Source organism: Diabrotica virgifera, chromosome 2 (assembly GCF_917563875.1).
Source record: "Diabrotica virgifera virgifera chromosome 2, PGI_DIABVI_V3a".
NCBI lineage: Eukaryota > Metazoa > Arthropoda > Insecta > Coleoptera > Chrysomelidae > Diabrotica > Diabrotica virgifera.
In genome coordinates this window covers 100,625,877-100,651,771 of record NC_065444.1, presented here as the reverse complement: position 1 = coordinate 100,651,771, position 25,895 = coordinate 100,625,877, and the positions used below count along the sequence as shown (strand labels likewise).

Sequence of the window (25,895 nt, the reverse complement as noted above, 5' to 3'; positions counted from 1 at the left end):
AAAAAGTTTAAATATTTTTTAGCAAATTATATAACAGAAAAAGGAAGCGAGCATTAATTAAAAAGGTACTTTAAACGATGATGATATAGGACCGGATCTTGCAATCTTTGACATTAACAGTGCTCTCTCTATCTATCTACATGTATACAAGGTGTTTCATTAAGAATGTCCAATCTATGAGTTATAGATTCTAGACCTCAAAATATTAAATTTAACCCAAATCACTTTATTAAAATGTTGGTCCTTACTGAGTTACAGGGTGTTTTATTTAAAAATTTAAAAACTATTTTTGCTAAGTATTTTAACCCTGGAAGCTCACACTTGGGTGTGAGATACCCATCGCGACACTTAACTGCATGGTAAGGGGTTCAATGGTAATGCTGCTTTATGTAAATTCAGTCTTTAGTCTGCCAAGGACGGGTGTGTAGTTGCGGTCTCATTTGAGCAATATTTCCAATCACGAGAATTTATTGAATACAGGCTAGGGTATGTAGCACCCATGTGTGAGGTTTGCGATCAAGTGTGCGTTCAAGTTAATGACCTAACAACACAACATCCCACAAATTTAGTAAAGAAAACTAGATGTTATTTCTGCAAAGGTAAAGATGGAAAAGCTAAGCGTGCATGCTCGGCTTGCTATAAAGCATAATGCATGGAGCATAGAGCCACACTGTCTTATGAGTGTAGTTACTAAAATGAGTGAAACTGAAATACCTGGCTAAGAATGAATATGAGTTCTATAATCAAAAGGTGTTATATTTTAGTTAGAAAGACCATTTTGTTGTTAAACTAAATTAAAATATTTTGAATTATGTTTCCGGTTTTTTAGAAAATGTTTTTTAATCAGTTTTAGGTATTTTTAATATTTTGTTCTTTTATGTTACTACAATTAAGAGAGAGAAAATAAAATTATTGATTTAATTATTCGTATGTATTCAATGGTGATTAGAGAGTCTCTGGAAATCATAAAATATTTACTTTTTTTTTATTTCTTCACAAAAAATCATTGGGTATCTGACACCCATGTGTGAGGTTTATGTAAAAAAAATAGGTGTGATCTTCCAGGGTTAAAACTATAGTAGACTAAATCGAGTCGATTTAGACTAAAAAAGTAGACTAAATCACTTAATTAAAATATGACTCCTTACTGAGTTATAGTTACATGGTGTTTTATTTAAAAATTTAAAAACTATTTTTGCTCAGTATCTTAAAACTATTCGGCGTATTGTTTTCATACTTGTCAGAAAGTGTAGGTACCATAGTCACCGTAGTCATTAGTTTTCGAGATATTTAAAGTTAAACGTGTAACGGCAGTTATTTTGATTAATGTATTGTGCCGCTTAATTTTTAATTTCAAATATCTCGAAAACTCATGATTTTATAGTTATGAATGAATAATATACTCTTCAGTCTTAACGATAAAATCATTAGTTTTCCAGATATTTAAAGTTTAAAATTAAGCGGCACAATAGGTACATTAATGAAAATAACTGTGCCGTTACATGTTTAACTTCAAATATCTCGAAAACTAATGACTTTCTCGTTACAAGTGAAAAGTATGTTATGTATTTACATAGGGAGTATTGGAGAATCGAAAAATTGCGCTCAAATGGCAATAATGCCAGTGGATCTAGTCGACTAGATCCTTTTCATATGTGGCAGAAAGTGTAGGTACTATTACCAGAGGCGTACGCCAGGGTAGAGTGAATGGTTGACCCTTCCCAAATTCTACTCCGCACAATACATTAATCAAAATAACTGCCGTTACACGTTTAACTTCAAATATCTCGAAAACTAATCACTACGGTGACTATGGTACCTACACTTTCTGACAAGTATGAAAACAATACGCCGAATAGTTTTAAAATACTGAGCAAAAATAGTTTTTAAATTTTTAAATAAAACACCATGTAACTATAACTCAGTAAGGAGCCATATTTTAATTAAGTGATTTTGGTTAAATCTAAATATTGTGAGGTCTAGAATTTACAACTCAGAGATTGGACATTCTTAATGAAACACCCTGTATACATAGCTTATTATAAATTCATATTAACAATACAAGTCTTCACCTCGTCTCCATTTATGACTCATCTTACGTTTGCCTATTGACGATATCATCCCTCCATATCATGTGTGTTTGGCATAGTAGGTACATAATAAGAAACTAGATGTAGAACTGGAAGATTTTCACTTGTTTCCCGTGATACCTAATTATGGAATTTTGTGTGAGTGGTTTTAAGTAGGATAATATCCTGGCCGAAAAATAATCATACTTACATAAAAAAGCAAAAACGGGATGAAAATAAAATTAGAAAAATCAAGAAACTTATCAATACGGATTTTACAATAGTGATATTATAATATAGTCGGTTCGCTAAACTCACAATTGGCTAGTAATTTTAGTAAGTAATTTTGCAAAGTAAAATTGGCAAAAAAATAATTACTAAATAGCTAGTTAGTAATTTTGTCAATTTTGGCAAAATTGGCCAAAAACAAAAAAAATACCTACTAAAATCACTAGCCAGTTGTGTCTGAGTTTAGCGAACCGACTATAACTGAGATTATTAGAGAGAAAAGAAAGAAAGTAGGTAGATAAAAATATATTTAAGATATAAACATTTTTTATACCTTCGTAAATATTTTTTGGTAATAAAAACAATATACAAATAAACCATACAAATTCTCAAATCAACAAATTTTTTTCTAGTAAATTAATAAACTAATAAGAAATAATTCAGTCATTCTAACAATTTATTGAGACATGATGTGACTAACAATTTAAAACTACTACCAAATACAATGTCAAGACAAAATAACGATAGAATGATAAAACGATAACAGTTACAATGGTGAAAAGTCTATTAGACATTACCAGACATTACCAACATAAAGGGGCGTTTAAACACAGCGATAAGTCCAGCAACTAGTTGTGATGACAAGTTGCTGTGATTTGTTGAGGTTGAAACGCTGTTTAGACGCTGCGATAAGTTGACCACAACAAGTTGAAGGAGGGACCATTGTGTACATTAGACCCTTTTAGACCCTTCAATGAATTATAACTAGTTTTCATCGTAAACAAATAGATCCTGTTACTTTCAAAATATAAAGGTTGGGTATGTTATACAGGGTATCTACAAAGTTATAAATAATTTTATATGAAAATCGTAACAAGTTCAACTCACTGTATAAATAAAAATAAGCACAACGGCAATGGTTTATTGATGCCATATTTTATTTATTGTCAAAATTTTTAAAAATGATTGATATTGCTAATTTACTTTATATCTAATAAAGGGTGAGTTAAAACTCAAGTAGGTACATTATTTTTTCAGTAAAATTTAAATGGGATACCCTGTATTTTATATCACTTTTAAAAAGTACCATTACCGTACTTTAATTTGTATACAACATTCCCTATTCGTCTGTCTACGCAAAAGAAAAAGTAATTAAAAATGCGTGATCAAGGGATCAGGCACGTGCTTCTTGAAAAATAACAGTCAATTAGGTACTTACTTCGTAGAAGTTGTATCGGATTATTACCAACAACTGTTTGCCACGAATTCTGACTGTTTGACTGAAGTTTTACAGCTTGTAGGCAAAGACCTAAATATTTCATGAGTTCACATGGTATTCACGTGTTACTCCGTATTTTGTGTAGACAAGGATAGTTTTCGAGATATTTTCATTTTTCAATGGATCAGTAGCGTGACTACCCAGATCACCAGAATTTAAGGTACTAGTATACTTTAGAAGACCAAAAATAAGCATTTTGTGAAGATTTTTTTTTTCAGAACCTTTGTTAAGAATGAACATAAAACTTTTTACATATTAATACCTAACTCTTAGAGAATACAAAAAATATATCTTTTTTCATTTATGCACATACACTAGGGTGGGCCGAAAACCCCCCCCCCCCCCCCCTATTTGTAAAGACCCCCTCTGTGGCTCAGTGGTAAGAAGCGCTCGAAAGGTCCGAATGGTCGTGAGTTCGAATCTCACCACGGTCAGAAATTTTTCGTTTATTATAAATTAATACATAAATGAAACTAGTTTCTGTCCTTGTGGGATCGGTACTCACCGGAGTGACCGCAGACGTTCGGATACAATTAGCGTCTCTTTGCAAAGACAATGACGTCGACTTTGCAAGACACTTACTCAACACACACACTACACATTACTCCCCTGAGTTAGTAATATAATAAGTTATAGGCTAAAACAAATCATTATGAAATTGACTGGCCAGTTGGTTGTAAAAAGCAGTGCTAATAAAACACAAAACACACACACACAATATTTGTAAAGCAAAGCTGTCCTATAAAACGAGCACATCTAATTTAAAAAAGCATATGCAAGTAAAACATGCAACAATATTAAACGTTGGAACATCTTCAGGAAGTAATGTACCTACAGTACATTTTTTATTCAATTAATTAGCTCTTTTTTATTAAAGGTATCAGGTTTACTTAAGTCAAGTTAATTATGTACCGAAACGATTCCTTTTTAAATAGATAATTAGATAAATACCAGTTTAGACTCATATGAATTGGACAAAAATCCAATATGCAACAAAATTTTATTTTTGTGTAAAAACCTGGTATAAAATGACATTTACCTGTCTAGCAACAATATTATTAGATTGGTATTGTTAAAGAATAAGACTATAACATACTAAAAAAATCACTTAAATCGGACAACAGGTTTAGGAAATCCGAGACATCAAACGTGTATAATTCATCGAGTGACCTAATTTTTTTGCCGGAAAGTGTATAATTATTATAGTTGATAAAAGTATTATATATTGTTGATTAATTGGCAAAACCACATAGTATCAAATTATAAGCTTAAGGGGAAAGAAACAAAATGCAAAATTTTGACGGCTTCAAAATTTTCGATGTATTTTTAAATGTAATTATTTTTTTGGAATCCTGAGAAAACTAATAAGTATTTTTGAGAAATTTAAACGCAGAATGAAAGATTTGCCTGAATGACACAATATGGAGAAATAAAAATATCGGAAAAGATATGAAAGGCAGAATTTACAAAACAGTCATCAGAACAATAATGACATACGCGGCAGAAACACGACCCGACACAGAGAGGACAAAAGGATTGCTCGAAACAGCGGAGATGAAAACCCTTCGAAAAATCGATGGTGAGACTATGAGACAGAGCTAGAAGTGCAAATATACGACAGAAGACAGGGTAAGAAACAGAACAATAGAATGGAATGACCACATAAGCCGAATGACAACAGAGTAGTCAGGACAGCGAGAGACGGTTTCCCAATAGGCAGACGATCAGTGGTAAGACCACGAAAACGATGGAACGACAACTTACTAGAGGCACATTGAAAAAACAGACAGTCATGTCTATACAAAAAGAAGAAGAAGCAGAATAATTTATGAAAATTTTGATAATAAATAAAAAAATGGCATCAATAATCCATTGCTTTTGTGCTTATTTTTATTTATACAATGAGTTAACTTGTTACAATTTTCATATAAAATTGGTTATAACTTTGTAAAATACCCTGTATAACATAACAATCCTTTATACATTTGTAATGGCGAAGTTAAGAAGATTTTGAATATAAAATAAAATACAGGGTGTTCCAATAAAAAAAAAATAACTTTTGTCTGCCACTATGTTATCGAACACCCTATGTAACATTCTAATTAATTTTATAAATGTGAATCTCAAAGTTGGCTACAATTTTTGTTATTAACTTTTATTGCTATCTATTACTATAACGGATCTACGTAGCTTTACCCCACTAATCAATCACCCTGTACATTATTTAATTGGATATGTAAATAAATTCTAATACGGTAAGATTCTCCTAAATTGATACAACCCAAGTCCAATGATAAATCGCTGTACCGTTTAGACACGACGATAAATTAAAACAACTCGATCCTTGTGATAAGTTGATACCAACCTCAACCCAACTCCAACTTTGATAAGTCGTGCGATGCACCGTTAAAGCGTCGTTTAAACACAACGACAAGTCACAGCAACTAGTTGTGATGACAAGTTGAAACGCTGTTTAGACGCTGCGATTCAATGCGATACCACCTTCAACCCAACTCCAACTTTGATAAGTTGTGCGATGCACCGTTTACACACAATGATAAGTTGCAACAACTCGATTGACCTTGATAAGTTGTTTGATTTATCGCTGTGTTTAAACGATCCTTTACACACAATGATAAGTTGCAACAACTCAATTGACCTTGATAAGTTGTTTGATATATCGCTGTGTTTAAACGATCCTGATAAAAATGTAGCAACTTCGTAAAGCAGTTGTTATTCTCCTGAGGTTTTATTTAAATGAGAATGGATCTCACATTAGGCAAGTTACTAAAAATGTTTGATCACACTGCGCCTGTTATTTATCTACAGAGACAGGTCATTATAAAATACGCATCGAATAAGGTCATAAAATGAAAACCACTCAAAATAAGATCAATTTTTATTAGTTCTATCGTCAGTGCTTAATCGTATCTTAACATCCAATGGATAGAAATTGATTAAGGGAAGCTAACCTGAACCCAGAAACCCCTTCCCTACAGCTTGTATTGTGGGTTCGAATTTCATACAAATGCAAGATAATGTTACTACCATAATGCACTATTACCAATAATTTTCTACAAGAGCGAGGGATTCAAACAACGAATTGGCCTGCCAATAGTCATGATTTTAGTAAGCCAGACATATTGAAAGAAGAAGTAGAATACGCAATAAGAAAAGCTAAAAATGGAAAAGAAAACGGACCTGATGAAATCCCTACAGAACTGCTGAAGCTTTTGAATGTTCAATCCGTAACCATAATATTGCATATATTCAATACAATATACAGTACTGGTATAATACCACAAGAATGGTTGCTGTCTACGTTTGTCACCATACCGAAGAAAACTAAGGCAGTGCAATGTTCAGATCATCGAACAATCTCCTTGATGAGTTGTTTAAAATATTTAAAATATTTAAAACCTGCTTAAAATATTTCTTAGAGTCATCCACAACCGAATCTATCAAAAACTAGACATCGATATTAACGATACACAGATGGGATTCAGAAAAGGATTAGGTACAAGGGTTGCTCTCTTTGCCCTGAACGTTCTAACACAGAGATGCCTAGATGTTAACCAAGAGGTACACGCCTGCTTTATAGACTTTGAAAAGGCCTTTGACAAAGTACGCCACAGTAAACTCAAAGAAATCCTGGAGAGTAAGAACATTGGCACCAGAGACATACAAATAACATTAAATCTGTACTGGAATCAGCGAGCTAATATAAAAATAGAAGACCAAACATCGGACGAAATAGAAATACGTAGAGGGGTACGACAGGGTTGTATATTGTCACCGCTCTTGTTTAATATCTACAGCGAACAAATATGCCAAGAAGCTCTCTCATATGCAAACGAAGGGATAATAGTCAATGGAGAAGTTATCAATAACATTCGATATGCTGACGATACTGTGATAATGGCAAGAACAGCGGAAGATCTACAACATCTAGTTGAAAGTATGAATGAGATATGTAATAACTACGGCATAAGGATGAACGTCAAAAAAACCAAATATATGACCTTCAGTAAGATTCCAATAAATGACACTAGTATCACAATAAACGGTACTCAATTTGAAAAAGTAAACGAATACAAATACTTGGGAACCCTTATCAATGAAACAGGTGACCAAAATCACGAGATAAAAAGACGTATTGAAATTGCCAGGTCTACTTTTATAAAAATGAAAAAATTATTTTGTAATCGAGATATTAGTATTCATCTACGAACTAGAATGTTAAAATGCTATGTATTCAGTACTTTGCTCTACGGTGTTGAGTCATGGACTCTTAAACAGAGGAATATTAAAAATCTTGAAAGCTTTGAGATGTGGTGCTACCGCCGTATACTAAGAATAAGTTGGGTGGATAAAATTACAAATGAAGAAGTAATACGCAGAATAAATAACAAGCCAGAAGTTCTACTGAATATAAAAAAGAGAAAACTTGAATACTTAGGCCACCTGATGAGGGGACAAAAGTACACATTCCTACAAAACATAATGCAAGGAAAAATCCAAGGACGAAGAAATCCAGGCCGTAGAAGAATGTCCTGGATGAGAAATTTGAGAGAGTGGTTTGGCTGTACCACTAACGAATTGTTCAAAACAGCAGTAAATAAAATTAGAATCGCCCTAATGATATCCAATCTCCGATAGGAGAGGCACTCAAAGAAGAAGAAGTCATGATTTGAATCCTATTGAAAATGTTTAAGGTATGTTGGAAAGACGTATTCTTCGCCTTCTTCTACAAAGTAGAAGTTACGTTTATCGTCACATTTATTTCTGTAGTTACATTGATTTAAATATAACTGATACTGTCACTGGTCATCTTCATTATGGAAAATAATACGAAAAAACATACTTCCACCTCGCCTGTACGATCATGTTCATTCGACTCTTGGACAAATGTAAAATTTAAGTAAAACAAAGAAATAGAAAGGGATATAGGTATCACCAAGACACTAAGTAACTTATTAAATCACTAATTATTTTCCCATGGTATATTTTTTTCGTTCCGCTGGTCAAAATAAACTAAAAATAAACCTAATCTCGATTTTTATATTTGATTGTGTCAATTACACCAATCTGTTAAATACAAACTTGAAGATTGGTGTGTAGGGTCATAAAAACTTACAAAACTTTCAAGCTGCGATGTTTATCTAACAGGTCGATTAATTCAGCAGTTTTATATTGGGGTTGCTATGGTATCAAAAATAAAATACTTGGACCTTATAAGTTTTCATCAAAAATACAAAACATCAAAATTTATTTGAAATTTAAAATGTTTTATACATACATACAGTAGAACCCCGATTATCCGGATGCGGATTATCCGTGCTGCGGATTATCCGTGCTGCGGATTATCCGTGCTATGATTTTCTATTACATACTCAAGTTGCATTTTTAAGGTTTTATCAAAATAGCGTCATCCATCGTAAATCACTTGACGGAAACACTATGACGAAAGAGAGACTCATAATGAAAGATTTATTTTTTCTGTTATCTTTTTATGGTAGGTACATATTATATTATGTATGTGTATACGTACATAAATATGTATTATACATAAGAAATACATGTTCGGATTATCCGTGCTTTTCAATTAGGTATCCGTGCCACCTCCGGTCCCGAGGAGCACGGATAATCGGGGTTCTACTGTACTTATTTATGAGAAGAGTGGTATGTATACATGGGCAATCTATAATGCAACAAATGTTATAGGAACTCTATAGTTCAGAGAAATAAGGAAAAAAAATATCCTGTTGGTGACACAACCCCCTCCAGGCCGAAACCAAATTTTTCAAGTAGTATGGTCATCTATAATAATAACGTATATGTTTCCTGCAGCCGATTTTGATGATATACATAGTTATAAACAAATGGAGATCAGTAAACGGTAAATTTTCGCTTTTTTCGTCTATTACTAAAAAATTGGGTATTTTAAACAAATTTAAGAGTAACAAACTCATAAACCGTATAAAAAACTTCAATATGACGTTCGCTGAATATGTCTATCCTTATTGGTTGCTTAGAAAATTGCAAAATAAATCATAAATTTTGAGTTTCTATAAATATTCATAACTTATGTTAAAATTAACTTAGAACCTTCTTATTACACGGAATGCTGAGACTCATAGTGCTTAAATCATACCCTAAATTTCAAAGCAATTGGTCAAATAGTTTAAAAGTTATTTAATTTGTTTATCCAAAATTAATTTTTTTTGCAACACTGTAAGTCAGAAAATGATGAAGTTACAGCAATATTTTGGATATTTTATGAAAGAAGAAAATTTACAGTATTAATTTAATTAAAAAAAAATGACAAAAAATAATTATAAATATTGCAAAATAATTTTGCAAAACCATGTGAATTAAAAAAATCGGGGGCTAACTTTGTCCTTAATTGTCCTAGGACAGTTGTTTTTCTTTCTAAATGTGTATAAAAATTCAGTCTTTCTAAATATGAAAAAATAATTTTTCTACGGGTAACGGTTAAAAAGTTATTCTAATTGTTTATAAGTAAGCAAAAAATCGACATGTTTTTGCAAAATAATTTTACACTGTTTAAAATTATTTTTTGTCATTTATTTTTAATTAAGGTAATAGTATAAATGTTCTTCTTTCATAAACTGTCCGAAGTATTATTGTAACCTCATAATTTTCTGACTTATAGTGTTGCAAAAAAATGAATTTGGGATAAACAAATTAAATAACTTTTAAACTATTTGACCAATTGCTTTGAAATTTAAAATATAATTACAGTACAAGAATTCTCGGCATTCCGTGTAATAAGATTCTAAGTTAATTTTTACCTAAGTTATGAATATTTATAAAAACTCAAAATTTATGATTTATTTTGCAATTTTCTAAGCAACCAATAAGGATGGACATATTCAGCGAACGCCATATTGAAGTTTTTTATACGATTTATGAGTTTTTTACTCTCAAATTTGTTTAAAGTGCTTAACTTTTTGGTAATAGACGAAAAAAGCGATAATTTACCGTTTTTTGATCTTCATTTGTTTACAACTATGTATATCATCAAAATCGGCTGCAGGAAACATATAGGTTAATAATATAGATGTCCATACTACTCAAAAAAATTGGTTTCGGCCTGGAGGGGGATGTGTCACGAGAAAAATCTTATTTCTCTGGACTACTATATTATAATATTATTATCTACTTAGTTTTTATAAGCTCATATTACATATATGCAAAATGAATTTTTGTCTATTTTGTTTATTTTAGGTGTTTTTTTTGCAAATCTGGAAATAGGCTAATAATGTTGGTATGGCCCAAGATAGAAATTTGGGTGAACTATAGAAATGTAATCAGGGAAGCCGATCCCAAATAGGGATAAAGTAAGTAAGGATAATGATGATGAGACTTAATGATTCACTCATTAAATAGACTGAAATAGTTTTAAGTAAATAGCATTTTAAGCAAGTACCTATAAGTTACAAAAAAGGTAAGTCTAGCAAAAAGATACTATTATTGTCTGCTCCCTCAATAATTTAGATCAAGAAACCTGTCGAGGCCAGTGACGGATCTAGATATTTGCCTTAGGGTGGAGGGAACAATTTCTTGCTTTAACTTTAAACCTTGTAGGGGGGATTTCACCATCCCCCCGTAGATCTGACGCTGGTCCAAGCACGTAATGGTAGGGGCGCGCAAGCGGGGATTTTTGCAGTTACTCGAGCGCGTCAGATTATTACATGGGGAGAAACCTTGTACTCTTACAATGTACCTCTACCATATATTGGCTCTTAATGCAGGGGAGTTCGTTAAGGGGGGCCGAAAAAATATCTATTCTTAGAAAAACTCTAAATCGTCAGATTAAGATAAGGTAAGTTAACTACATGCAAAACAGTGTATATTTGAAAAATCTGACGATTTGAGCGAGACGTAAGGAAATGGGGGAGTCCCAAAATTTCACAAGAAAAAAGCGAATATTTCGCGAAATGAATGACAGATCGAAAAACTACAAAATACGTACTTACTCAATATTTTTCAAAAATTTATCGAATGATACCAAACTCGACTTCACACGGAGAGGGGTGGGGGGTAAATTTAATATTTTAAATACGATTCCAGCGATATTTCGCGAAATGAACATCAGATCGAAAAACTGAAAAATACACTTATTCAATATTTTTGAAAAATCTATCGAATGGCACCAAACACGACCCCCACGGAGGTGGGGTGGGGGGTTACTTTAAAATCTTAAATGGGAGCCCCCATTTTTTATTGCAGATTTGGATTCCTTACGTAAAAATAAGTAACGTTTATTCGAGACATTTTTTCGAATTATGGATAGAAGGCGCTATAATCTAAAAAAACGATTGTTGGAAATGGAAAATTAAATTAAAAATGGACAAGTCTCCATTAAAATGGAAAAGACTACTTAACTTTTTTTGGTTTTAGGACCTACTCTTCACAACCCAATAGGTCCCCAAAGCTCTCGAGTGACTGCACATTTAGCATACTTTGCTCCCTGCTCCCCTACCATAAGACCCTGAAACCTGGACACTGACGAAGGTGGCTGCTGCGCAAAATATGCGGTGCGATAAATAAACGACGACGAAATACAACGTGAATGACGTTATTTTGAACTATGTAGACTGTAAATGCCGCATTTGAAAACCCCGTTCTAAACCGTAGCGACTCAGAATATTAAATCTTTATACAGAAGATATCAATATTTCACCTGTTACAACAGAGCTAGAGTAACATAGGAAATTTTTTTTTAAATAACAACTAAAAACGACATTTAGATTCGAAATAATACAGTTTTCCTCCAAAAAGTTTCGATTTATGACGTTTTTCCCGAAAGAAACGTTACAACACATTAGTTTTATATACCTAGTCACTTTTTGAATTAAGACTTTTTAATACGTTTTTCACCGGAAACTAGCGCACCTCCTTGTCACAAGCTCGAATGATACAGTTTGTATACCAGTACCAGTACCAGATATTTAATATTCAGCAGTGGGGTGCTATTGTTGGAGGCGTGAAATTACATATACAAGGTATACATTAATACATTAATTACATAGAATAGGTACTTAGATCCCTTGTTTATGGAATTTCACACCTCTAAAAATCGCATCACACTCAGTTGAATATTAATGAGTCTCTTAGACAGCTGGTACTACTTTACTGGAACATGAGCTTTGACTTTTAATTGTGACATGTCGTGTCGCAGTTTTCCGAGGAAAAAGATTCTGCATAATGTATTTTGTTGGTGAGATAAACGCAAAAATGATATTTTTTAATTAATATAGTTTTGAACGGGATGTACGGTATAGTGAAAGTAGTAAGGATAGATCGCATAAGATGGGTTAGCCACGTGTTAAGAATGAACCCTGGAGACCCTATCAGACTATCTATATAGATGATATAGGTATGTTCCAAAATCCAATAAGAAGTATAATTTTTTTTTGGCAAACTTTACTGTCATAACTTTTTAACCGGAAATGGTATCAAAACCGGAAATGGTATCACAACCGGAATTAAATATTCGAGCTCTACTTTACTACGCCATAATTGATAGATATATCAGAAGTACTATTTCAGCGACTGTAATGTGGCACTTCCGATTATGTACACCTTTTGACCTTTTTAACCGGAAGTGATATAAAAACGGGGAGTATATATGTATTGTCGTGTTAATAAGGCGCGCCGAGTAATACATCGCTTGTACTACTTCGTCAACTTTAAAACAGTGCTTCCAGTTGCAAATCTGGAACAGGAAGTCAAAGGTTAAATTAAATTTGTCACTTTTAATTAATACCATCCTTGAGTTGTAAGCTCTCACTCGACGCCTCATTTCCCCTTCTACCAGTTAGAACAAAGGTAGGAGTTATATTCGCGGACAGACCGACGGAGAGATAGGCACGAAACCGGAAGTATATATTTAGTTTCGTCTTGCTAAGACGCGTCGAATAATATATCGCGTGTACTATTTCATCGACTGTAAAAGTGCTTCCGGTTGCAACTCTAAAGCCGGAAGTCTGAGGTTAAATTTCTCATCTCTAATACCATCTTTGGGTTATAAGCTCTCATTTGACACCTCATTGGGCATTCTCTCTGTTTTAATAACGGAGGACTTATATTCGCGGACAGACGGACGGACGTACAGGCATGAAACCGGAAGTATACATATTTGTTCTCGTCTTGCTAAGACGCGTTGAATAATATATCGCTGGTACTATTTACGCGACTTTAAAATAGTACTTCCGGTCAGGGGCGTAACAGAGGGCCCCGCAGCATGAAGCTTGCGGGGGGGCCCCAATCGCTTAAGGGCCCCATCTTGTCATCTGATATTATGTAAAAATCTGTTAATCTTATATTATTTTTACGTTGTCTGTTTAAATTTAAAAACGTAAAAATTTCTAACTATAGTATTTTTACTACAAAAGCGATATTACGTAGGTCAAAATTTTTGACGTAAGAGAACTGTCAAAACATTAGAATGTGACTTTTCATTATTGCTATGTTTATAATAAACATGGCAATAATGAAAAGTCACATTCTAATGTTTTGACAGTTCTCTTACGTCAAAAATTTTGACCTACGTAATATCGCTTTTGTAGTAAAAATACTATAGACGTATTTGCCAAGTGAATCATCTCATAATATCTAGAAACTTAATCCCTTCCGGCCTACCGAAATTTTATGGCAGCGACAATAAACTATATAATGCTTTGTACGTGACTATTGAAAGATATTAGAATTGCAATTTTCCGAATTTAAGAACAATATTTTTAAATCTAAATGGGTTTTCTTTCTCTCTGTTCTTTACCTACTTTTAGTATTTCGATACAATATTATCGCCAGTAATTTCATATTGGTTGTTTGCATTGAATGTTATTTATGTTTGTGTTGTTTTACGGTTATAGTTGCATCAACAGATAAACGGTAAGATAAGGAAATTGCATAGTTGCATAGTTACATTGCATTGCAATGTAGAAAAACTTGCATAGTTTCGGTTTCGGAAAAAATCAAACAAGCTTATATTTTTCTAAAACATTTTTTGTTAGTTTATATATCTCATCTTAAAGTGAAAAGTTCTACTCACAGATGCTTCTAATTGTTTATTAATTCTTTAAACAATAAAACTGTTTTATATTAAATAATTTTAAAAGATATCGGTGAATTCATCATTTTACTTTGTTCAAAAATGTTTCTATTTGCTTTTTGATTATGCTGAATTCGAATATGTCATTAAATCAGGGCCATAAGTAAGATGTTGGGGGCCCCGAAGCAAACGTGATCTGGGACCCCCTACCGGGGGGTCTGGGGTTAATCACCCAGCAGAAGGAGTCCGGGAAAATTGATTTTTAACCACTTGAAAACGCATTTTAATGTACTCCATGACTGAAGTTTCCTGTACCTACCTACATATTGATATTTTAGTTGACCAACACAAAAAAAATTTGAAATCACATTATTTTAAGCTAAATATTTACCATCAATATAACATCTTTTCTGTTTTCATAAAAAATATACTACATATAATGTTACTTACATTCTTCGGCTATAATGTAGGTTTTTAATCGCGTTATATTGCCTATAGGCAGTATAACGCGATTACAATCGCGGAGCCCCCTTCTCCGGGGGCCCCGAGGCACTGCCCCGGTTGCCCCAATGGTAGTTACGGCCCTGTCAGATATTACAATTTGAAAATTCAAAATAAATTTTTTTGAGCACTTATACAGTATGTCTGCGTGGCTTCGAACCATATGGGAAACATTTTTATTATCAATTTTACGAAAAAAGTTATTCTTCATGAAATGCTCTGAATGGTCTTAAATCTGAGATACAGAATAAGCCAGATAAACCATCAGATATCAAAGCTTATCAATTTTATACGAGGTAAGTCAAAAAATAGGAATTTAACTCAAGGATAAAGTACTTTTATATTTAACAATATACGATTTTAATTTTAATATGTAATTACATCCTTGTAAATAAAAAATTAATTTTTCCAAATATTTCTCAAATTACCGATAACCAACATATCATTTTATTACAATTATAATAACTATTTTATTATTAATGTTTTAATTTTACGAAAAAATTCTTTATAAAATTCTTATCAGATTGTTTATAAAAAGCTCTGCATTATCTCAAAACGAAGATTCAATCGTAATATATCACATTTTACCAACTTTATACGAGGTATGTCGAAAAATATGAATTTCTCTCTAAGAGTTAAATACCTTTATAATTCACAATATTTCAACTGGAATGATATAATTGCATATTTAAACATAGTTTTTAATTGCGAACAACTTTTTATAATAAAATTTTTCAATATTGTAAAATATAAAGGTGGTATAGGTACTATTGAGCGAAATTAATATTTTTTTATATACCTCGTATAAATCAATAAAATTTAATATCTGATTATTGCAACTAAGGTTTTATACCATGCAGAGCATTTTATGAAGAATAACTTTTTATCGTAATATAGATATGTAATAAAAAAAGTTTCCCATAGATTCCATGCTACGCAAACACACTGTATAAGAAATCAAGAAAGAATTGTTTTAACATTTACTATTTTTAAAGCTGGTTATTAAATGTATTGTAGGTAAGTTGTACAGAAAACAACAAAAGAAGTTGTTTATTTGGAATGGGTCTGTATACCAATAAAGATGAGAAATGTAAGTTGTTATGAATAGTGAATGATAACGCTAACACAAAAAAGTTTTTGTTAAATAAGTCGTATTTAGTAATAGGTCTGGATCCCGCGTATGAAAAAAAAGTTGATTAATAGCAAGCTGAAAATTTGTTAATAGCTTAAGGGTGTCTAGTCGGACAAACTTTGATATATGGGAACACTGGAACAGGGGAAGTTTTAATTGTGGAACAGGTTAAAAATTTGGAACGGTCAGACCACGAAAACGGCACATGTATTTTGTCCGACAGAACAGACTTAAACTCTCCGAACCTCCGAACAGAGATTAAACTCTCATGCAAAAATCAGACTGCTATTTATCACCAAATGGCCGTTTTAATGAGTGGAACAAGTAGAATATGTCAAATGACAGGAATTATGACAGGTGATAAATAGCAGTCTGATTTTTGCATGAGAGTTTAAGTCTGTTCTGTCGGACAAAATAAATGTGCCGTTTTCGTGGTGTGACCGTTCCAAATTTTTAACCTGTTCCACAATTAAAACTGCCCCTGTTACAGTGTTCCCATGTATCAAAGTTTATCCGACTAGACACCCTTAAACTATTAACAAATTTTCAGCTTGCTATTAATCAACTTTTTTTCATACGCGGGATCCAGACCTATAACTGTTTAACGCGGGAGCAGTCGCGCTCACTTCTGTCACGTAAGCAGTCGCGCATAGAACAAAATCTAACAATACGAATTTAAAACAAATTTCAATTTTATAAAATTTTTGTGGGTCGGCGTAGCGAAGTGGTAGTGTGCTTGGCTCGCGTGCCGGTGGTCCGGAGTTCAAATCCTACCGCCAGCAAGAACAACTAGACATTTTTAAAATGTTTATAGGCCCCATGTCGACTCAGCCTGAACAAAATGAGTACCTTGGGTAAAACCAGGGGTAATAATAGGCGGTCGAAGCGTAACACTGGCCCTGTTACCTTCCTTGTATACCGTAGGCCCTAGATATAGCAGACTACCCTGCTATACTCCCAAAGCCACAGCGGTATAAAACGGGAGACTATTATTATTTAATATTTTTATTTGCTTGTTATGCTAAAAATATCTATTTCTAAAAATTTTAAAACTAATTGGTTCCCACCAAAGCCATAAATTCCACAAAAAAAATAAAAATTAAATTAAAAAAAATTAAAAAAAAATCCTACGCATTACTACAATCTTCTTCGAGGCACTTACAAGTGGAAAGTTATGTTGCAAAATTTTTCAATAAGTTATCACGGAAAATGATAAAAAGTTGGATTTTTTCTAACGGCGCGACTGCTCCCGGGTTAAAAGGGGCCCCATTTCAAATTCTGCGGGGGGGCCCCGACGGATTTTGTTACGCCACTGCTTCCGGTTACAAATCTACAACCGGAAGTCCTAGGTCAAAGTTCTCACCTTTGAGACCTTGGGTTATAAGCTTTCAATTAACACCTCATTTGTCATTCGATCTGGTCTAAAAGACGGAAGAGTTCTGTTTACAAAGGTCCCTGGGACGGAGAACATGATAATTCAAGGTGTTCACATTTTTTTAAAATGGGTGAAAACAAATTTTGAAATAAATATGTCTAGGAGGAATACAATCAAGCCTACTGATTCAAACCGGAGAATAGATATAATAATGTTTGGGACTAACTATATCAGATAATGGTATGTTCAATTAACAAATCAAATACATAATAAAGGTAAAAGAAAAAAAGGAATAACATTTATCGAATAATGTAGGACTAAAAAAATGCACTTTTAGGGACAATCCTCAGGAAGATCGACGCGAAAAAAGTTAACAAATGAGAAATACGTGGTGGATTGGACATTAGACCGTAACTTGATGGAAGTTCATTTTATCTTCAAAAAACACTGAAAACTTTTGTTTTCAACACTTCCACAAAATATATTACAATTTATTGTCACTATAGCATACAGCTGTTTCGGCAGAGCGCCTTTCTCAAGTGAAGAAAGTTTCACTCAATGGAAGAGATAGGCGATAAATATTGATATTTGTATAATTTTAAATAGTAAGACAGATATTCCAACATTTAACAGCGTCAATATAAAGGAATTATTGTCATTGTTCATTGTTTACAAAACTAATAAAATCTATAAGCACGACACTGGCCAACGGCGATGATTTGTTTTGTTACCTACCCAACTCTCTACTAACAGGTGTGGCTCTTGCATTTATCATTTTAATTTAAAGATCAAATGAAAATTGATGCACCATAAAAGAGCGTCATAGCGTTATCACCCAAACAATGATAAGGGTTATCACCAAAATATTTATTGAATACTAACCTGAACTATAAAAGATGTTTACTACCGTAAAAACCAAACAAGACACAGTCACAGACACTCACGTCACCGTTTAAATTCCTCAAAGAAACTGGAGAAAACAGAAACAGTCACAGCTAATGGTCAAAGCAAAAAAATCGATACCGTTTTTTCGCGTAGCGTAATTCAAGAATTCAACACCGTTCCAAGCCGTTCATGAACTTCTTTTGACAACTGAAAGAACTGATTCTGAATCATACAGGACACGGCAACGGTGAAAACTGTTTCCATTTATGACACACGTACGATTTCAAACAACCCGTTGCGTTGCTGTTGCTGTTAGGTTAGGAAAAGGTACAAAAGAGGGGAATGGCGGGAGGTCGAATGAGGTGGCTTCTTGACTATGCATCGCCAGTGTCGTAGATCAGTGTGGGACTACGGGATGGAGGAATGTGTAAATATTGAAATATAAAAAGTATCTATGAAAAGTAAAAAACGGTGTTCATAGTTATGTCGAATCGCTAATCTGAGACACAACTGTCTACACTACAATCACAATAAAAATGCACTATATAGAAATAAACAAACCAAGACACGTTGAATGTTCAAGGAGCACTCCCAAATCATGATTTGGGAGTGCTCCTCGTGATTGTTTATTTTTAAGAAAAATAGTGCATCTTTATTGTGATTGTAGTGTAGACAGTTGTCTCAGATTAGCAAATAGACTATAACTGTATTATAAAACAGTTTTCCGAGTTACATTTTACGATTCGTTGGTAGCAATGTAACATAATCATCATCACGGTATCTACACGAAATGATTGCGGCCCTCTTTGGCCTCCTCCGATTCGTTGTCGCAGTGAATCAGTTCGCATTAACAATTTGCTTTACAATTGGTTGTGTAACTTGGCATCTTCTACATTTCTCCATTCATTCCTGTTTTTGCTTTTTTGCTTATGGTTACCCATTCTCCAACTCTCATCTTCTTAATGTTCTCAACTATCTCGTTTTCCCATCGGGGCTTGTATTTGCTTGATAATTTTCTTTGATAACTGCTGCTGGATTTCTCCTTTCTGTATATCCCATTTTCTAAATTGATTATTACCTAAGTTTTGTAGGTCTGCTATTCTATGACTTATTTTTCCCTCTAGAATTATCAATCTTTCTTTATCTTTCTGGTCTGGCACATACTTTAACACCAAATGTGATTACTGGTCTAATTGCTGGTATGTAAATTTTCAGTTTATTATTCTGAGTAAGCTTCTATCTTTGAGAAAGTTGTATTTCCAGTATGTTCTATTTCCTGTCAGTATTCTTTCATTGAAGACTAGCTTTTGCCTTTAGTTCCATTAACTGAAACCCCAAGATATTTAAAGTGTTCTCCCTTTTCAAACGCATATTCTCCAATAAGTATATAACCTTGTCACATTAATTGTATTTTTTCTTGAGCATATTAGGTATTTTGTTTTATTTTGAGTAATTGCCAAACCCCTCTTGGATTCTTCCTTGCACAACTTCGCAAATACTTGCTTTAAACTGTTTACGTTTCTGCTAATCAATGCTATATGTCGTCATGGTCAACACAAGTTGCGTCGTCAATGTTGTAATTATTGTACCTTTTATTCCGATAAATTAGCTCTTATTGTTCCTTCTATAGCGACATTATAGTGAGGTTGATAGAGAGTTACCCTGTCGTCGCTAGTTCTATATTTTTGGTGGCGCCTTCATCTGCTATTATTGCTGCCGTCGATCCTTCCATTGTCAATTTCGTAAGCTTTATAAATTTCATTGGGATATCTAGGTTTTTCATGTCTTCTATTAGGTCGGGACTTATAAGGCTGTCAAATGCTTGTTCGTGAACTCTTTTGACAACTGAAAGAAGCGATTCTGAATGCATACTGGACACTTGGACACGGCAAAAGTGAAAACTGTCCATTTATGAGGCATGTACGATTTCAAACAACCCGTTGCGTTGCTCTTACGTTAGGCGAAGGTATAAAAGAGACAGTATAGTGGATGTGTACAGGACTAAGATGTGCATAAGAGGTGGAGAAATGTATATCTAAATATTGAAATATTATATTATAAAGGGTTAAAGATATTTAAACACAATTAAGCTATAAACTTTGAAAATCTGGCTAATGGACTTATAATGGAAGGCTAATATAACAACTCAAAACGAACATTTTAAGCTTTGGTAAATGTTTCTATGTTAATTTTTGACCAAGACATGGAACTTTTAATAACGCTGTCTAACGGTCAACTCACAGCGAATGCGGACGTGCGTAAGCCGCGCGCGTAAATCAATTTTCAGTAGTAATCGCACAAGAGCTCTAAAATTATTAAATTTTTCCCGAGTGACACTTTGACAGTTTTAATTTTACGACCGGAAGGGGAGTGAAATTATGTCAAAGTGTCACGAGGGCAACAATTCGATAATAATTTTAGAGATCGAATGCAGTTTGCTGCGATTATTTCATGAATAAAACTGTTTAAAACCAAAATTTTATTGTACGAGAGGTGAATCAAATATGAACCGACCTTTGCTAATAACTTTTTATTGAATTATAATTACAAAAATTAAACGATACTTCATTTTTCTATATACATTCCTTCCTTCTGTATGCATTTTTCCCAGCGGCTAGGAAGTTTCTGAATTCCATTTTAATAAAAGGAATGAAGGCAGGTATCTAACCAATTGCTCAGGAAGTGCTCCACTTGATTATCATCATCAAATCGCGCTCCGCCTAATGCATCTTTTAATGGACCAACATGTCGTAATCACATGGTGAATGATCAGGACTGACAGACATTTTTTCTTGTGTTTGGAGGGCAGCTGTATGCGGTTGGGCGTTGTCATGCAAGAGCAACACATCTTGTATAGGACGTCCCCCTCTTCTGGACCTATAGGCAGCTCGAACACGGTCCAAAAGACTACAGGAATAGGCGTCATTAATGGTTCGTCTCTCATGAAGAAAATCCAGCAACAAAACGCCACGATAATCCAAAAACACTGTCGCGATAAGGTCACAAATGGCGTCAATATTTTTCTGATACGTGCTTGTCTTTGGACGTCGTTGATGACTTTTGTTTTGCACTGCATCCTGTCCTTCACGAACTTGTCTATGCCAAAATTTCACTTATACCCTGGACCGGAATGGGACGTTTCATCGCCGCCGGTTCATCGCCAGTCCATTTCATCGCCGGCCGTTTCATCGCCGGCCGTTTCATTGCCGGCCGTTTCATCGCCAGTTAGTCAGTTGATCTTGTATTATGGGAGATGACACGACACGACGTTAAATTCAGTTCAAAACTTATGACAAATAAATAGATAAAAAATATTATTATATTAATTTACTGTTCTGTTCTATTTCTACTTCCAATAAATTTGATACTAAACAGTATTAAATTTGTAGTGTTAAATTATATTTTATATTATAAAAGTTTAAAAGTCTATTAAAAGATTAAGTATGGCAACAGGAATGGTCATATCTCGCATTTCCTAGAATTCCTAATTAATACTAAAAATAAATAATAAATGTAACTGTCGAAAATTGGTCGAAAATTCGGAAATATATCAGTTAGCGATTAACTGACTGGCGATGAACCGGCGGCATCGAAACGGCCGGCGATGAACTGGCGGCATCGAAACGGCGGCGATGAACTGGCGGCGATGAAACGTCCTAGACCCGTACTGGACAGTGTTGATTTCCCATATTAAATTTTTAATCTTCGTCAAATTTCAGCGGGACCAACTTTTTTTTGCGAAGAATTTGATAGCAATGCGTTGTGCAACCGAACATGGCCTTACCCCCTCGCTCATCCCAACAATAACTGACTGCACGTCATTAGAGAACAGGCGGTAGCGCGCAGTCATACATTAGACTATGACTATAACCTTCCATCACAGAACTAATTTAGACCATATCGCCAGCTTATGCTAAGCGGAGACGTAAAGGTAGCTTTATATTTGATTTTGTTATGTAAGTACAAATTAGTACAATGAAACACACAGTTGTTATAAATATTTGACGGTTGAAAGTCATCACTTTTATAATTTTTAAAACATTAATTGTCATTAATGTCACTGAATGTATTTTTTTGTAGCAACGAAGGGCATCTGATGTAATATACTTGACGACGGGATATTATCAAAAATTATCACTCTAATTTTTATTTCTGTAGCTTTCTATTGGTCAGAATCTCCTATGAATGAAATAATCAGGGCAATTTAAGGGAGAACAGCTCCCTTGTGGATCCGTGTCCATCGCCACTCATCCCTCATAATTGTCTCCGCCATTTCTATTACGGAATCAAACATGCTACAGTTAGTATATCACAAATCTTAAAAATTTGTAGAGATAATAGTTAAAGGCTGGATGAAAGAAGGAAAGGTAAGCGAAATTTAGAAGTTAAGGACGAAGTTGACAAAATATTTACATTAGAAGTAAAAGTACGAAAACAGAAAATTGAAGACAATGGAGGAATGGAAACTAATCATGTAACAGTATCACAACCAACAAAGGTTATAAGGCTAAAGATAATGTTGAATGATGCCAAAAATCGACCGTGGCCGTCAAAAACCTTATCTATTAATGATATTTTAAAGTGACTCATTTAGAAAACCTGTGGAAAAACAGTAATATATCCATAGCAAAGGAAAGGGTTTTTTAGTGAATCGAATAATCCACATATGAAAAGCGTTAATGTCAATAATATTAACACAAATTAATAATTTATATAGTTAATGGTTCGAAGCCTTACTAGCGATGAGGGGACATAAAAGAAAACATCTAATGACGTGAAAAATTACTTCGATAGAAATTACACTACCAAGAAATTCGATTGTTTGTCTTGATATTTTATTACACATATAAACGTTTATTGATTATTAGTGATCTATATAAAAAACAACTTCAATCATAAACGGTAAAATTATAGCCGTGTTGAATATTTTTATTCTGGTGGAATAATTAATTTTGTTTAAAAAGTCAAGTGATTGGATAAATTGGTTATTGATTTTCTATAACCATTGACGATTATTATTTGCTTCTTTGTTGTACCTAAGTAAAAATAGATATGTATAGAATATACCGTAACGTAAGTTTTAGTTTTATTAAAATTTAGTTTTAAAGGTTTTCAATTCACACCAATGAAACCGTTCTCACCAACTATTGACTTGATGCAACTATCGTTCACATGGATAATCATAATAGATCAGGGCATTTAGCATGAAAAACACCGTAATAAATCGTTTTTTAAATACAGTACCATAGGTCCATAGACTTGCAACGTTTTGCATTGTTTTCAGGATGACATCACAAAAAGTCTACTATACAAAAATGAGTGGAAATGCAATATTGCATTTTAAAGTGCCTTAAATGCATCGCATCGAAAAGTGCATAAACATGTCAACATAAGTATTTTGCGTGGCATATTTTGTTACTCGGGGTTTTTGGAGTCGCTGAATACGAATATGCCTTCAGAACCAACCCCGGATCATCTGCTGCTCAAGGTCACTGCTAAGGCAAGTCATCTAGAGGTTCTAAAAGGGGATAGTCGGCTATTGGTGCGCACCTAAGGCTAATTCAGGATATTTCACAAACTTGAAACATTTCAGTTTCCAAAGTTTTTGAAGATATACTTCAAAGGCTTAGGTATATTGGTAGGGACCTCATTTAATGAATGGTTAAACAGTAGAAGAGTAAAAGGCGAAATTTCCAATTAGTGTAATGCGCACAATTACCTGACCTATTCGGCTAATGGTGCGCATATGTCGGATAACTGTGCGCAATAATAGAACTTAAAAATGACCTTCGAAAATTTAGCTTATTGAACATAAATATTAAAGGAACAAACAAACATACGGAAAACGATAAGAAACCCAGTTACAGATATTTAAAAAAAAAATTAAGTATTGCAGAAGTCACCAATATATCCTTCTAAACTATCCTGTCGTATACACACGGCATGAGACCATTGACAATATATCGAACACTTGCACCATACCTCGTCTTTTTTGCTACCACCACCGCAATACGCAGAAGTCATTTTGATCTGACACGAGATCGTCCAACTCATCACCATGGCACAGTTCACTTTCTGAAATAACTTCGGAGCCATTGTGTTCAAAAATTTTCCTTTTTGTACCTTTTTTCAATTTCGTGGTTTTCTCTTTGCCCCTTTCTCTACTTTGACGGTTGTTTAACGCTTGTTTACGTTTTATGGCGCAGTCACAAAACGTAAAAAATGCCTTTATATACCTTGCCGGCTAATGGTGCGCAATGCGCACCATTAGACGACGTTACACTTCACCACATAACACAAAATTTGATAAATACAAAAAAGAATCGAGCAAAACTAACTATATCAGTGTTTAACATGGTAAATAAATAAAGGATATAAGTACTATTTAAACTATATTTCTGTCAAGAAAAAAAGTTATCGCTTATTTTCTCAGACACACAAACAATATCATACCAAGCGAAAACATGTAAAAGATAACTGCCAACCGGTAAAGTATCTCCCGACGTTCGTTTGTGTCGGATAGATATATGGCAGTTGCTACTAGATGGCCCGACAATATAGTTTTTGCAAGTTTATTAAATAGGAGATTAGAAACATTGATGCGCACAATTACACGACGCGCACAATTAGCCGACCCTCCCCTAATAAATTGATGCAAACAGATGTCTTGGAGGTTTTGGAGTCGGTGAACACGAATACGCCATCAGAACCGACCCCCTGGAGCAACTGGTGCCCAGTGTCACTGATAAGACACGTCATCTTCTGGAGTTTCGAGGATTTTCGTCTTTTAATTGATCCAAACAGATTACTCGGGTGATCCTTGGGGTTGCGAAAACAAATACGCCATCAGATCCTACACCCGGAGTACCTAATGCCTAAGGTAAGGCATCTTTCTGGAGTTTCGAGGATTTTCGGGACTAAATTGATACAGATTAGGTACATGGTTTATCGGGTTTCTGAACACGAATACGCCTTTAAAGCCGTCACTGCTACGTAACGTCATCTCGAATGCATCAAAATATATTACTAGACTATCAACAAATCTCCGGACTACCTGTGCCTAAGGTCATTTCTTCACAAGGCATGTTATCTTCTTGAGTTTGGAGGGTTTTTGGGCAACACGTGCACGAGGGTAGGTTCTTTAGTACCGAAAACCCTCGAAACTCCAGATGACGTGCCTTAGCAGTAAATCTGGGCGCCAGGTGCTTTAGCACGTTGACGGACAGAACGTCTATAGACGTTTAATTTCCAGTGATGTAATGTGAAACAACGTCTATAGACGTTGCAGTTTCCCCTATTCTACTTTGCAAAGTACATATAGTGCCACAACACTTGCTTATACA

General features: G+C 34.0%; 1 protein-coding gene across 3 annotated transcripts in view; it reads right to left on the bottom strand.

Moving 5' to 3' along the window:
* The window catches only part of LOC114343861 (protein PALS2), a 358,522-nt gene that overhangs the window by 150,214 nt on the left and 182,413 nt on the right, over positions 1-25,895 (bottom strand). Inside the window, exon 1 of one of the 3 annotated variants that reach the window (XM_028294725.2) lies at positions 18,550-18,866. The exons of the other annotated variants lie outside the window; for them this stretch is intronic. The gene's annotated coding sequence lies outside the window, so the exon portion shown is untranslated. Of the gene's footprint in view, positions 1-18,549; positions 18,867-25,895 lie in introns of those variants that run through there. 3 annotated transcript variants of the gene reach the window in all.